The 15,341-nt window shown below is 47.4% G+C and overlaps 1 long non-coding RNA gene across 2 annotated transcripts in view; it reads left to right on the top strand.

Moving 5' to 3' along the window:
- The window catches only part of LOC116961049, a 106,989-nt gene that overhangs the window by 55,698 nt on the left and 35,950 nt on the right, over positions 1-15,341 (top strand). Inside the window, exons 1-4 of one of the 2 annotated variants that reach the window (XR_006166550.1) lie at positions 1,632-1,710; positions 7,752-7,911; positions 9,493-9,800; positions 12,128-12,225. This is a non-coding gene — a long non-coding RNA (uncharacterized LOC116961049). Of the gene's footprint in view, positions 1-1,631; positions 1,711-7,751; positions 7,912-9,492; positions 9,801-12,127; positions 12,226-15,341 lie in introns of those variants that run through there. The other variant, XR_004406737.2, reaches the window with a different exon arrangement.

Genomic DNA, 15,341 nt, shown 5'->3' with positions numbered 1-15,341 from the left:
GACAGGCAGCTGGGGTTTGGCAAGTTACAGGTCAGGGCAGGATTTGCTTTTGTGCAGGCCGTAAGGAAAGGAGCCCTCCTGGTACAAATAGAGCTAAAAATGTCTCCATTAAAGCTCTCCGGCTGCCCAGAGCTCTCCAGACTGTATTTTCAGGCTGGCGGACTTGCTGGCAGTCTGTTGCCCTCGGAGCGGAGCTGGGTGCCTTCTGTCTCCTCTATTCTCTTTGAGGGCACCTCCCCGCTGTTCGGGTCCGAGTGAGCTGGGGGTCACTCCCACTTCAAGCCTTTTTTTTTTCCCTTCCCTTTCCAGCTCCTTAAACAACAAAGGTGTTGAGGGAATTTATACCTCTGCCTGGTAACAAGACCGATCAGTGAAACGCTGTCACGGTTTTGTGAGGGCTCCATAGATTTTTATTGCTTTTCAGTCCTTGGGTTCCCAACCTTCCTTTGGCTTGTAAATTGCCCACAAAATGCAGACACAGCTCCTATTCTGTGAGTTCCTTTGATGATTTTATTTATATCTCTTGCTTTGTCTTGTCTTTTATTACAGGGAGACTGCAATTAATTATTATCCCATCAGCTTCTATTTAGCCTGACAGTACAATGCAACATGCAGTGTCCAACCTTCCCCTGCCTCTGTGTGCACGAGCGGGCAGCTATTCTCGAGAAGAACAAAGGCACTGGCAGCTTTAGAAAGGGACACGCTGCTAAAGGGCAGCTTAAGAGAGTTCAGCAGCACCAGCAGAGCACAGTTGTGACACGGGTAAAGTGACCAGACATCCCAATTTAGTTGTGATGCTCCCAATTTTATCTTTTCATCCCAGGTGTGTTTTAGACTGTCACTCTTCTAGCGGGCATAGGCTTGTGTTTAGAGAAGAGGCAGGGCTCTTGTGCCTTTTTCCCGCGTCGCTGATTGACCAGATCTTGTCGTGTCTTACCCCCTCTATGAAATAGAAATTGCACCTGCGAGATGTGTAGAACAGCCCTCGCTCGTTCAGCGTGGGCAGAGCCTTGGTGGGAAGGCAGGAGGTGCACGTACCGAAGAGGGATGAGCAGCAGACCGGAGCGATTGCAGATCTAGAGGACGCTTGCCCAGGGAGCAGACTGAAGGAACTGGCCGTGTTTGGGCAAGAGAGAACTTAGAGGACACCTGGTGATGCTCTGGCAAAGAGAGAGGGACAGATCTGTCATCCACATCCACAAGGTAGCGGGAGGGCAAGAATGGACTTAACATACAAACAAGGGATGTTTGACTTAGATGCTGGGAAAGTTGTAAGAATAGTAATGGTGTGAGCAGATTTCCTGGGCTGGAGAGGGGGAGTCTCCAGTGCTGGAGCTTCTTGGGAGCGGTTTTGGGTACGTGTCTCTTTTGTTCTGTGAGTGTATGTGCCAGAAAGAGGTGCTTCCAGGCACAACCCTGTAGAAATAATAATGACTGAAGACTTCAAGAGCAAGCACACGTTAGGGAAATGTTTGATGGTAATTTCAGGACTCATTTCCTATCCAGTCTTTAACATTGGGTTATGTGCAGGGAGTATCAGTTTTCTCTACTGGCCATTCTGTCACTAGAAAACCAGCAAGGCTGCTTTCACTCTTTATTTCACATCTTGCAAAAAGGTTTATTTGCCCTACAGGCCCACGGACGGCATGATGCTGTTGCCAAGCAGTGCTAGTGATGATACAAAGATGTTTTGACATGATCCAGTGCCAGGTGAGTGGAATCTGCTGTTAAACCAATTGTTTGTTCACTTCACTCCTGCTTATTTCTCTCGGCAGCTCATTTGTTCATTTGCACCTGCTCTTGGCAGCCTCTGTCAGTGTAGTTCTCAGTCTGACCTCCCCGGACCAGCTAATGACAGTGGAGCAGAGCCTCTGGGCCAATGTCCTTATGAAAACGTCCGTGTAGTCCCTCTGCACCAGCCTCCTCTCCTCTCCTCCCCAGCAGAGTCCACTCCATGCTTCAGAGGAAGCTGCAAGATTGGGCTACAACACCATAAATTCAGAGAGACGTTTCTCTCTCCTGTCCTTCACAGATGACATGTGCTCACTAGCCCACATGGCTACCAGCCATTAGCTGGTTTAAGTTTTTCAATCCAAGCGAATATAGCTGTGGGGCCCCATGGGAAATGAAGAGCATGTCTGGGCAGGGAGGACAGGCAGACTGAGCTGGCTCTACCGTCGCTATGGCCAGAATGGAAGTGCCAGGAACTGGAGGGCTGAGATGCTGAGTTGGCTGGTAGAAAACTGGCTCAAGTCTAGGGCTGTCTCGGTTCACCCCACTTAATTAGACTTTCTGAGAGAGCAGATTGACTGGCTTGGGTGCCGTGCTGTTCAGGTGTGCTAACCTGCTCCTGAGAGTGAGCTGCCATGGTCTTGCAACCCTGTCTTGTGTTGTGAGAACTTGGCTCAGATCTGCATTGCTTCAGGTCTCTCTCTCCCATGCTTAGAAGATGAAGCTAAAGGTCAGAGCAGTAACTCCATGTCTGATTCCAGCTCTCCCATTCGAAAACCTCAATTAGGTGGTCAAGTGAGCTCTTCTTCCACCTCCATCCCAGCTGCATTTCTACTGAATCTGTGATTACTGTGATAAAATTGCAGCTAAATTCTGTCAGCTCTGAAGCATGAACTATGATGGTTGGTCTTTACCTCAGACATGTAATTACCTGTCTACAAAACTATGAAAATGTAGAAGGGAAAAAAAGAGGGAAAATCAAGATCTCTGTCAAATGAGAGAAAGGCTATCATTTTCCCCATTATTTATTGTTTGTTTTCCTCCATTCACAGCGGTGCAAAGCTGTGCTTAATCCAGCTAGGAACCTGCTCCAGAGATCAGTCTGCCTGATAAGCTACCTTGTCGCTCCTGACCCTCAATTCTATATAAGGACATAGGACTTTTTGTTTGAAAACCCTGGAAAAATTCTCAAATCTGCAAGATCTTAGAAACAGGAAAATCGGTTTTCCTGCATAAGAAGAACATCTTTTTATGGTGTCTGAACACTGAATTGCAATCAGAATGCCAGTACTATTTGTTAAATGCAAGTTACTTACATAATTCATTTTTCTTACTAATTATACAGTATGTGGTTGGCTTCAATGATCACATGTAATTAAAAGAAAATGGTTTCTGCAGCACTGTCATGACTTTGATGGTGCTGATCAAGAAGAGAGTAAGATTTCCTGGTAGTCTACAGATTATGTGTTAATTAAGGGGTTTACATGGAGTGGCATGTGTATCCTGTGCTTGGAGACATACCTTGAACATAGGCAATATCTCCTTATTTCCTAGAGGCCCTTAGATTTGACTGAGGTCTGAAATTATCAAAGCCTCCGCTTAATTTTAAGTAAGTGCTTAAAACCTTTTGAAGTCAGTGACACTTAAGGATGCGCTTCAGCTTTAGTTACACACTTGAGAATTTTGCTGAATCGAGGCCACTGGCTGGTTAGAGATGAAGCCTCACTGGTACCTGTTCTCCCCCAAGGATGCGTCGCGTCCCCTTGATTAACCAATCCAACATAGCAGTCTTGAAACACCTTGGTGACTGTCTTGGTTAACTTGATTTCTTCTTAAACACAACAGGCAAACCCCTAAGAGCTGGAAAAGTGTTTTCCCCAAGAAACTAAATGAGAGCATATGTAGGAGGAAAAAAATACAATCTCTGGCTATATTCTTTTACCATGCTAACCAGTGGGGAAGCCTGACAGAGGATTACTGTACAGTGGAAAAGGCTTGGTTTTCCATGCATGCTTTAATGACTGGACCTTTGTTCTTCCTTTTAACTGTGACCATTTAATAACTACTTGACTCACTTTGCCCTCAGCAGGATGTTGCATGTAGCTTCACTGTGTTGAAGAACACAGTTGAAATTAAAAATGTAATTTAATGAATCGGTTGGTAACAGACAGATTACCCAATAGCCTGGCTGTGGAGTGAACCTTCGTAAACATTCTTCTATACGAGAATGCTTCCTTAGACAAAAATTAACTTACAGGCATTGTGTGGTAAATTCCCAAGTCATCATCTCTGCAGTCTTTAAATCCTGTGTGAAAAATCTCTACTGAATGTATAGCCACCAGCAAAATGAAAATTTGTTCTCTCCTTTAACAAAAAAGAGTTGGGAAGGGGATTTAGGCATCATTTGCAATGGACCCTGGGAAAGACAGGAGTTGGTGTCTTCCCTGAAGAGTTCAGGATTTAAGTGTACAAGTCAGACTCGAGATGGGAGGGGAAGCCAGTTCCGAGAGGAAGGTGACCTGCCTAAAGGTGGCACAAGAGGACAGTAGCAGAGCTGGAATTATACCCCAGGCCCTCGGAGCTGCACCTGTGCACTGTGTCAGCCGCAACCCTTGCAGGCTGTGGCTGCTCTTCTCAAGAAGTCAAAGGGAGTCAAGGAGTTTGACACCTGTATTCAGATGTGGGCAGACCCCATAGGGAAGGACATCGTTATCTACAAGCCATCACGGTGGGTGAAGAAACTCTTAAGAAGCAATTTTGTACACCCAGAAAAATTGAGGAGGCCTCCTGAGCTCTTCAGCTTGGGTGAGGAGGTACCTGGAGGAGGCAGGTGGCTGACAGCCATGGGCTGGGGCAGAACGGTCAAGAAAAAGAAGAGAAAGGATGTTTTGACTGAATATATCAGTGGACTTTAGTTCCCTGGGCCTCAGCTCAGTTCTTACAAGGAAATCTTTCCTACCAAAAAACCCAAACTAGCAAATTCACCCAAAGCCCTGGTTCACTGGAGAAAGATCTCTCAACATGTTTGTAATGTCCAGCTCGTCTACAGGTCCCGACCAGACAGTGGAGCAAGGGAGATGGAGATTTCCGTTTAAGAGAAAACTCTCAGTTGCCCCAAGGGAAGAACAACAGGTCTTTCTGCCTGGTCTCCCAAAACAGATTAATTGGACCTGACTCTCCTGCCAGCCGGGGATAGGACAAGAAATAATGGACCTGGATTGCAGTGGGAAGGATTTAGGAATGGGGAATCCATTTCCAGTGGGAAAGATGTCAGGAAATTCTTCCTGTAGCGAGGGTAGTTTAGCCATGGAATAGCTTTTATTAGGTTTGTTGTATGTTTGTTTGTTTGAAATAGTTTTATAAGATGTAGAAGGTGATGATGCTGTCTGTGATTGGAAGCTACCAAGGCAGACCTTACCGTTGTTCCTGCTCCATACTCTCTCTTAGCCAATATCCACAGAAAATCAGATCAGATGAAATCCTATTTTGAGTGTCTCATTCCAGGCTTAATTCTCTGTGCTGTGTCTCTCTGTGAAAGGAGCCAAGTGACCCTGACTGTAGCAGCCCTCTCTGGAGAGATAATCCTTTTGTGCCTCTACTTGTACCTGTGCTCTCTGGCTCTCTCTTAGTCTGGCCCATTCCCAAAATGATGCAGAAATGTGTATACTCCACCGCAACAGAAATAGCAACAGGAGGCAAATATTCAAGATTAAAATTGTTCTTATGAAATCTTCATTTACAGTTAGTTTGCAGCTTTTTTTTTTTTTTTTTTAGAAATAAATTTACTGTAATAGGAGTGAGTCAGCATGGATATATTGCAGGTAAATCATGTCAGACTAATTTGATCACTTATGCTAATGAAATAACTATCAGTCTAGATGGCATGAATCTATCTGGTTGTCCAGAAGGTTTTAAGAAAATTTTGTGTGATGGGTTGTGGTACAAACTCCCTAAATGTAGTTTAAAATAATCTATTATTGAAAAGGGTAAAATACTGGCAAGAAGGCAGAGTTATGGCTTGGAGCTAAGGGTGAGTGTCAGTGAGGAGGGAGGTGACTGAGGAGCAGCTCGTCTGCTGGGGCTCTTTAATTTTTTTATTAAAGATTTACACAACACCGCACCATGTAGGATCATTAAATTTGCAGATGTTACAGAACTAAAGGGGTAAGGCAAAAGACTTACAGATCTTTCTTTGCATAGAAACTGCTTTTTGGCAGTATAATCTTGCTAAATTATGTAAAGAGACTCAGAACTGCAATCTGATCTTGACTGGTCCAAGATGCTCCATGGCAGTTACAGAACCTTTAGCAGAGAACTAGAGGCACAACCTGGAATCTTTTCAGTGGAGAGGGGGAGGTTTATATCCTCAGGTGTGGCGGAGGTATGGGGGTGAGAGGAATCACCAGCAGGAGGACAGAGAAATATTTTTCCTTCATTTTTAAATTTTTCGAGTCCCTAATACACTCTCACCATAAACATTTGCACAGCGGTGTTTGATAGAAAGTACTGGGGTGGGGTCATGTTTGATTATCATATATAAAGTATATATTCAGTTTGTACCTGATGTAGCAATTACGTCTGAGAGAACTTGTATTTATGTCTCTGAGTAAGGACTTCCCTGTTCCTGACTATCTGCAGTGGAAGGAGGAGGAGCTGGATGAGAACAAAACATTCCTGTTCTCGTGTGTCCACACACTAAGGAGTTAACTGGGAGCAGATACTACACTTGTAGCTCCCACCCCATGACTGCACACAGCAATGGTGAAGTGTAGCCATATCCCAGCCACTTTTAGCTGTGTAAATGCTACCCATATCGTACCTATCATCTGAGCTCCCGGCCTTCGTGCTCATTTGGGTTTCTGGTTTTAGACATTCTTCATTACACAACGTCTGGGCAACATCTTGCCAGTCCAGGCAAGAAAGGCACTTCCTCGGCTTCCGCCTGCTCCCATCGGTGCGAGACAGCTGAGCTGTCCAGCAGGCAGCACTCGATGCTTCCCCTGGCAGCTTTTCTACCAATTTTGTAAGAGTGATGTGATGACTGTGCTGCTCCAGAGACAGTGCTACACGCGCTCTTCTTTCTGCCACTCTTGGAAAAAAAAAATGTTCAATCTTTGGGAAATGTACTGTAACTAGCAGCTGATTTGTCGCATGAGATTCTGAGTAGGGGGAGAGTGAAAATAACCAGAGAGTGGTTTTTTCCTCTATTTTGGTCCCTGATTTAAATCAGCTTCTGAGGCAGCATTCATTTCTGGGAGAAGAGTGATGCTTTTAGATTGAGATTTCTGCAACATGAGCAATCTTTTGGGGTAGCGAACACCTATATTTCAGAATTAGTATAGATGTTTAAAGGTGTCCAGTTACATGGACAGCATACCCAGATGCTGTGTTCCTGATTTTTCCACTGCTGAGAAGCTGAATTGCAAATCTTCAGACATCTTCTATCATTAGCAGAAGGGCAGAAAAATTAAAATGTGAATCACAAAATAAATCTGTTAAATAAATCGAAGATAGAACTGAAGAAGAAATATTAAATCCCTGTGTAGTAGATATAACTCACTCTTACTGCCAATTCAGAATCAACCATAGCAGGAGAATTTAATGATACCACTGTTTAGTAAAATTAGACTTGACACTAGCCAGTTACCTTTTATTTTGGTTGGTTAGGATTCGCAATTGTTTGACACTCATTAGAAATCACAGAAACCGGTTTTAAGGGCAGGCAAATTAAGATTCGCTCTCTCCGTACAAGATTACTCATCACACCACAGCTACATGCTAATTGGAAAATAACTATTGAATGAGCAGGTCTTACACAAGCTGTCATCTGAGCATGTCAGGTAACGTACCAGAGGTGATCTTGCAAAGAATTTGGCCATGCACACAACAGCTAAGAAAAAAACTTTTGCAGAAAATTAATGCTACGATAACTTATCAGATGCAAAAATAATTATTAATCCTTAATGATCCTGGTAATTGCTTTATGGGAATTTCTTTACCTGACCTTCTGTTTACTTCAGTGCCTCCAGCATGAGAACACATGGCTCCCTACGTGAACCTCAGCCCCAGCTTTTTTTAATTCAGAGCCTGCCAGTGAGTTAGAGAAGCCCTAAGGTTTGCTGGGCCAAGCCAGGCTTTCACGGAAAAGACCTCTGGAGGCTCCACTCAAACGACAACAGGGTAAGCTGCTAGCTCCAAGCCGTACCACCTTCCATCTCCTGCTAAAGGAAATCTTGTTTAGCTAAACCAGAACAGAGTGGAATGGGGAAAATTTTAGCTAATTCTTGCAAAAGGGCTGTGTACTGCAAAGGGCTGTCCAGGAAACATCGTGAGGTCTGGCAGGGAGATAAGCAGATGCAGAGAGAGGCTGCTTAGTGGTTATGCCTGCATTAGCAAGCAGCAGGTGTGGTAGAAGCAGATCTGGGGAGTGAAACAATTGGTGCTGGTCTGCTATATGTGTTTGGGGGGATTTACCTGGGGTAGGTCTGATCTGGCCCCATAACTTGAAACTTTCAATAGCAGCTAGGTGGGGTTTTGGAACTTGTTTTGTCATTTAGTCCACTTGTCCAACATCTTTGTCGGCGACACGGACAGTGGGATCGATGCACCCACACAAGTTCACCGACAGCACCGAGCTGTGTGGTGGGGGGCACGCTGGGGGCAGGGATGGCATCCCGAGGGACCTGGGCAGGCTGGAGAGGGGGGCCCGGGCAAACCTCCTGGAGTTCAACAAGGCCAAGGGCAAGGTCCTGCCCGTGGGTCGGGGCAATCCCCAGCACAAACCCAGGCTGGGCCCTCGAGGAGTGGCTGGAGAGCAGCCCCAAGGAGAGGGGCTGGGGGGGTTGGTGGGGGGAAAACTGCCCGTGAGGCAGCACCGTGAGCTCACAGCCCAGAACCCACCCGTGCCCTGGGCTGCAGCCAGAGCAGGGGGGGCAGCAGGGCCAGGGAGGGGATTCTCCCCCTCTGCTCCGCTCGGGGGAGACCCCCCTGCAGTGCTGGGGCCAGCTCGGGGGCCCCCAACAGCAGAAGGACACGGAGCTGCTCGAGCGGGGCCAGAGGAGGCCACGGAGATGCTGGGGGGGCTGGAGCAGCTCCCCTGGGAGGCCGGGCTGAGAGAGTTGGGGGGGTTCAGCCTGGAGAAGAGAAGGCTCCGGGGGGACCTTCGAGCGGCCTCCCAGGGCTTAAAGGGGGGACAGGAAAGGTGGGGAGGGACTCTGGATCAGGGGGTGTGGAGGTAGGACAAGGGGGTTTAAACTGAAATAAGGTAAATTTAGATTCGATACAAAGAAGAAATACTCTACTGTGAGGGTGATGAGGTGCTGGCCCGGGGTGCCCAGAGCAGCTGTGGCTGCCCCCTCCCTGGAAGGGTTCAAGGCCAGGTTGGATGGGGCTGGGAGCCCCCTGGGCTGGGGGAAGGGGGCCCTGCCCATGGTAGGGGGGTGGGACTGGATGATATTTAAGGTTCCTTCCAATCCAAACCATTCTATGATTCTTTGATTAGTTTTGTCTGAAAGGAATCCGATTCCACAGCGTGGACTTAAAGGCAGTAAGTGGGGAAGGTCAGGAGAGTCACCTCAGAAGGGCTGTCTTGCTCCCTGCTCCAAAATAAAACAAATGCTGATACAGCTGTAGAAGAGTCTGCAAGAACCTGGTCAAACCGGCCTCTCGTTCCCGGAAATGGCTAATGAAAGTTAATCTGAACATGCACAGCCTATTTTATTGTTTTTATAGCATATTCACTCTGAAATGTTTTTATTCCAGGGAAGCAATACTTTGCAATCAGGAAGCTGCTCGTTTTCGCGATTAGCATTGCTGTTGCCCCCGGGGGAAAGAATGGCACTGTCTGGACAGACTTTGGATCCACCAAAGAAACTTCCATCTGGTACTCCACCCAAGACCCAGTTTACAAGTGGAAAAGTTGCCTGGTTCCCACGGATGATTTTGGATTTAGGACCCAAGAGATGGTGTGCTGTGTGGGGCACAGTGTCACATGCGAGTGGTGAGAAGTGTAGTTCACCCACTAGCTTTGACATGAGTTTCCAGCCTCAGTTTGGTAGGAAAATGTACAGGTAAGATTAGCTTTATCCATTTATTCTTTGGAATGCATTCATTTTTTTTTATCTAGAAAATACACTCTTTGTATCACATTGCCCAAGTCTGTGTCTTCCCTGCATATTCAGACAGAGGATGAATTTTCAGTTCTGACAGTTCAGCTTGCAAAACCAAGGGAGAGATGGAAAAAAGACCCTTCTGCGTCAGTGTGTTGATTGATCACTTTTTATTTTTTGCTCAGATGCCAGGTCTGGTTTTGAAATAGAAAAGTAGCATACTATTTTATGGAGCTACTTTCGGAGGGGGCCCTGAAGGAAGAATGTAGAGTGCTGTAAGACAGGGCTGGAGAGATCAGACAGGAACCAGGAGAACAAAAGCCGCCACTGTTAGAGATCTGGGAGTTGGTGTTGGATGAAGCGGGGCCTCCCGCTGTTCGCTGCTCACTGTTGCTGTGGCCAGGCTGGCATCCCTGTGCAAGGGGAAATGCAGGCGAAGAGCTAATCTGTCGAAACAGAAGGACAGACTTAGCTTGAGAAGATGAGCATGCTGAGCTGGTTTCTGCTCTGTTACACCCTGAAACCTCACTGATATCTCTACAGCTCCCCAGCTGTAACTAGGAGGAGACAGGGGTTCTTTATGCATTTTCTCCAGAGCCAGACTGGTGAGGATTTGGTGAGAACTGGAGAAACTGATACTGAGATTTTCAGCTCGGCAGGAGGGAATCTGTGTTTGCTTAATTTGGGAAGAGACAGTCCTATAACTTACAGTATGTAAAGCTTAAGCAGTGGAAGTATCCCCCCGAGCATAGTGTAGACTTTGACACAGCTGGGAAGAGTCTTTCAGGCTGCCCAAGCCTTTCCACAGTGCTTCCTCCATTCCTTCAAATACAAAGAAATGCCTGCTCCAAGCAGTTTGTGTAAGAACTAGACTCCAGTCTAGAAATCTAGGGATTATGACAGCCATGTTTAGTCTAACCACCTATATAATTTCTCCCAGAAGGTGAGTTAATGAGCGCCTTCTGAAAAACAGCTAATCTCATAATTTTGCCTAGTCCTCTGGTCAGCTTTTCCAGAACTGAATGGCCTTTGCTGCTGGTTCTGTTATGTTTTAATTTAAAGGTTAAATTTCTAACTTTCAGCTTTTGCAGTTGTCTTGGAAGAGGCGTCGTGGTATTCTCTCACAATTGCCTTCCCCCGTATTAGTGCCCGTAGCAGTAATCAGATCCTGTCTCAGTCATATCTTCAAGAAGCGCGCTGGACAGCTTCTGTTTCCCAGCTCCAGGGTTGTGTTTTGGCTTGGCCTGAATCGTTTCTGTATTTCCCCTTTCTCCATGAAGGATGGAACATAGCTTGAGCACGGATTTCCAGCAGATTGTCGCCAGAGCTGCGTATGAGAAAGAGCTCTCCCTGCTGGGGTCTGCGATTGCCCCTTCTAAACCCCGAGGGATCGGAGGAGTCCCTATGTGGCAGCTTTAGGGCTATGGCAGATCTCTGTGATGTCCTCCGAGTCCTTTTCAAAACAACTCCTTTCCGAGGCAGCGTCCTGTAAGCGTAACCTGCATTTCTGGTTTCAGATCTCTTACCTTGCTTTTGACTTTTTAAATCGTGCTTCACTGGAGTGTGGCCAACTTTCAGTTATTTCAGATTGCTGTATATTGATAGTCCAGTCCTGCTTGTTGTTTGCCTACCACCAATCTCGTTGGCATCTGCAAACTTCACCACAACAAGGATTTATATAGCGTCATTTAGATCGTTGATAAAAATATTGAATAAAACAGTAATGGGAGTTTCACTCTTCTATTATCCCAGATATTTTTGCCCAGATATTTTACGTTTATTGAATTGTGGCTATTGGAACATCCAGTAAATGTGCCTTTGAAGGATAGCCAGTTTTCAGGAATGCTTTCCACCTTAAATGTATGTTCCCAGTCCATTATGCCGGCAACTGAGGTTGAGGCTTGAGAAGATAGAAGTGTTAAATGCATAGGTGTGTGCGTCACTCCTGGTGCCAGATTGTTTGCACAAGTGTAACCAGATCGTGCCCTGTGGTATCTAGGCAACTTGCTGGTTTTTAGATCAGCAATTAACTCTTTGGCCTTCAGAGGTCCAGCAGAAGGTTTTCCCATGCAGATTGCAGCAGTTTCTGGGCTGAAGGCGTTATTGTTTGGGAAGAACTTTTGTTCCTGGCTTTACGAGATGTCTAGGAGCTAGCTTCTCGGTTGGAGCTCACCACAATGGTGCAACTTTGCTTCATGCCATCGTGTGGAGAGGAAGCGACAGCCGTGCTGGATATTCTCCTTGCGGTGGTGCCCGCCTCGTAAAACCTTCTGAATGTTTCTTTTCAGTTACTAGCCCGGATCTCAGCGGGGAACAGGGCTGCTCTGATTGCCATGGAGGGAGCTGGATCTCCAAGCTTATCCGGAGCGAGCGGAGGTGTCCGCAGGTAGGTGCCAGCGTTGCCAGCACGGCAGCGCGGGACCTGTGCCACAGTGCTCGGGCAGGCGCCGAAACCAAGGGACTTTCTGACTCTGTAACCACTGTGAACGGGGAGGGCACCAACATATCAGAGAAATACCTTTGCCCTCCCTCAAGTTTTGGGCATGGCCTCTAACAGGTGCAGCCCAGGAGCTCATTTAAATCCCAGTTTATGAAGGTTGCAAACCCAGGGAATCGTTTATAAATATCCCTTTCACCTTCTGAATCTAGACTCGGAGCAGCTATCACCTGACTTTGGGAGGCGTTGGTGAGGTAGGACCTGCACCTTTTGCAGAGCTTCCTCTGCAAAGGAGGAGAGCTGTCACTGTTGGAGGTAGTGGCAAAGGCAGCTCTTCTGACAGCGACTGTGTAGCAAATCTCTTTTCAGAAATGCGTCTTAAAATCTCAGAACTGCTCCGAGTGCCCCAGCCAAATATCCCCAGGCTGGTACAGCCAAGCACAAAGGAAATCGTTGATATTCAGAACTTGGTCTTTAGCTACGCAGGATCTGAAAGCACGGGCATGTTTGTACCTCTGGGGAGAGAGGTAAGGAAGCAGGGCAGCTTTGACAAGGTAACAGGAGCTCTGCCTTGCAGAGCTAGAGGCAGAATAGTCGTTATTAGAAGAAGGTGACCTGGCCTTCAGGGAGACATCTGAGCTGCTCTCGTTTGCAGACCCCTGAGTTTTGAGTCCTGAACTCACGGTGCGGTTGGCTCAGCACAGCACTCTGAAGGAGGGTTATGGCTGGGGAGCTCTGGCATTGCCAGCGGGAAAAGTTCATGCAAAATAAATAAAAGAGAGTCCTTTTGACAAGAACTGAGGAATACTTCTGGCTGTACACAAATACTATCCAACTGCTTAATTTCAGGTCTATTGCTCATGGCATACAGTCAGGAGAAAATAGGAAGGAAGGGCAACTGAAGGCAGCTCCTTCTACAGTCAGCTCAGTGCAACCTGGGAGAGCTTTGGGCAGCCTACCCCCCATCTCTCTCTGCTTTCCATTATTATTTTTATAGCCAGAAATAAGGACTTTATTGGCTTTATTCATCTCGCTGTCAGAGGCCCAATCAACATCTGGCAATACAGCAGTTCCCAGAAAGTGCTGACCTAGTGAGACCCAGTGGAGCAGGAGGTGCTGAGGAAGGTCTCCATCCCCCCTCTCGCCCCTGACTGCCCTTTTAATTATCTTCCCAGCCAAAGTAGGAGGTGTACCCCCACCTCACCCTTGCTACCTGCCTGGATTTCAGAGCACCAGAGTCATGGGTGTTCCTGTGGTTGGAAGGCACCTGAGAAAACATCTAGGGCATGGAGGATAAGGGCAGGAGGAGCTGAGCGGGAGACAGAGTGTCCTGAAAACTGCTCTTGGATCCATGGAACTGACAGTGAGGGATGGCATCCTTTCCCAGGGGTGGGAAGGGCCACTGCACGGGGAGGAGATTTGACAGAGAGGTCAGAAAGGAGCTGTGGACCATGTGCATTGCCTGGCCAGCGTAAGAGGGACACACACGGTAGGGCAGAGGAGCTCAGCTCTCCCTCCTCCTATATGCCTTTGTCTGGATTTGCACAGGACTCAGAATTTAGGCAAAGAAGTGCAGGGATCCTTCCTGAAGGGTTTTTGATACACTTTTCTGCAGGTTAGAGGATTTTAAGATCGAGCAGAAGATTGAATAGAGATGAGCACATTTTTATTTACTCATATGGACTCATAATAAAATTCAGGTGTAGCAAGCCAGAGGCAAGTTCTGTTCTATTTGGAGATTAGCCCATGTGCAGCTGCTCCAGCAGGTCCAGCAAGTTCCCTGTCAGATCCCTGGGCTCCCACAGTGGATCTCTTGAGCCCCCTTTTCCCACACGGTCCCGCCCTGACTTCACCCTCAGGTGTGGGTGGCTTGGGTTGTGCTGAATTGTGGTACCTGCCTTTCCACATCTTGGGTTTTCTTCGCTGCTTATCTCCTAGATTCAAGCTCCGGCCAATCAGTCAGGGCAGTTCCTCTCTCTACTCTGCTAGAGTCTTCTCCCTGTAGTTTGGTCTTTTTTTTTTTTGCTGACCACCTCCATGGGAGGTTCCCTCCTGTTCCTGTGGCACTCTTGTCCTTCCAGTCGCTCTCCTCTCCCAGACTGGCTGCTACCCAGCTCTGTGATGTGCTCTTCTGCCCGTGCATCCTCCTCGGGCTCTGCGCCCCCTCTTCGAGCAATTCCCATACCTCTACCCCAAGACAGCATCTAACCAAGGCCACTTTGTGGCTTCGGCTCTTTTTGTCACCTGGTGCCTGAGGGGCCGTTGCACCTCGGTGCCCGTGAAGAGAGCAGAGCAGGTTCCCCCTCCCTCCTGCCCAGAAGTGGAGCTTCTGGGGGAGAAGGAAGCCAGGGCAGATGGTGTCCCGCTTTCCCCTCCTTGTGCCAGAGCTCAGCTGGGCCAACTGCCCTCTTGGTCTTGGCTATTCTCCTTGGAGTAGCAAACCCTGCCATGAAACAAGGACACAAATCCTTGTAGCCCTCAGTGATATCGGGTGCCTACAGCCTGGTCCCATCCTGGTCATTTTTGGAGCGTGCAGTCTTCTCAAACGCACTGTCAGGTCCCCAGAGCTGGGTATCTTTGGTTGTCCTCAGCTTCAAATCCACAGCGAGAGATACAGATCATTTAGAAAAGGGACCTGGCTGAACTGCCTAATCAGATGCCCACTCATGTGAACAAATGCCACCAGTGGGAGCTGAGGCATCATAATCCAGCCCATAATGCTCCTTTAAAGACATTTCAGCAGCTCAATTAAGTTTCCACTTGTGTGTTTTCTTTTTCCCCCCTTTGCTTTCATGGTCATTTAAAACAAATAAAGTGAGCAGAACACGGCAGCATGATAACCACCATTTAATTCCCTTCCCACGGGTCTCCAGATTATTTGGTGATTCAGTGGCAGCAGGGGGAACATTTATGGAAAGGGAGGCGGGAGCTTCCCACAGGGACGACAGCTCACAGACCAGGGCCCCCAAGCACTTCGGAGGAAATACGTGCCTCGTTTTTTCCTTTTAAATACGAAGGATATGGTGAATGCAGTGCCAGAGTCCAGGCCCTGGGACAGAAGCGGC

The sequence above is a fragment of the Tyto alba genome, unplaced genomic scaffold, assembly GCF_018691265.1.
Source record: "Tyto alba isolate M040663 unplaced genomic scaffold, T.alba_DEE_v4.0 Super-Scaffold_41, whole genome shotgun sequence".
Classification (NCBI taxonomy): Eukaryota; Metazoa; Chordata; class Aves; order Strigiformes; family Tytonidae; genus Tyto; species Tyto alba.
Note: the sequence above shows the minus strand (reverse complement) of the source record. Positions and strands in the feature narration are given on the sequence as shown.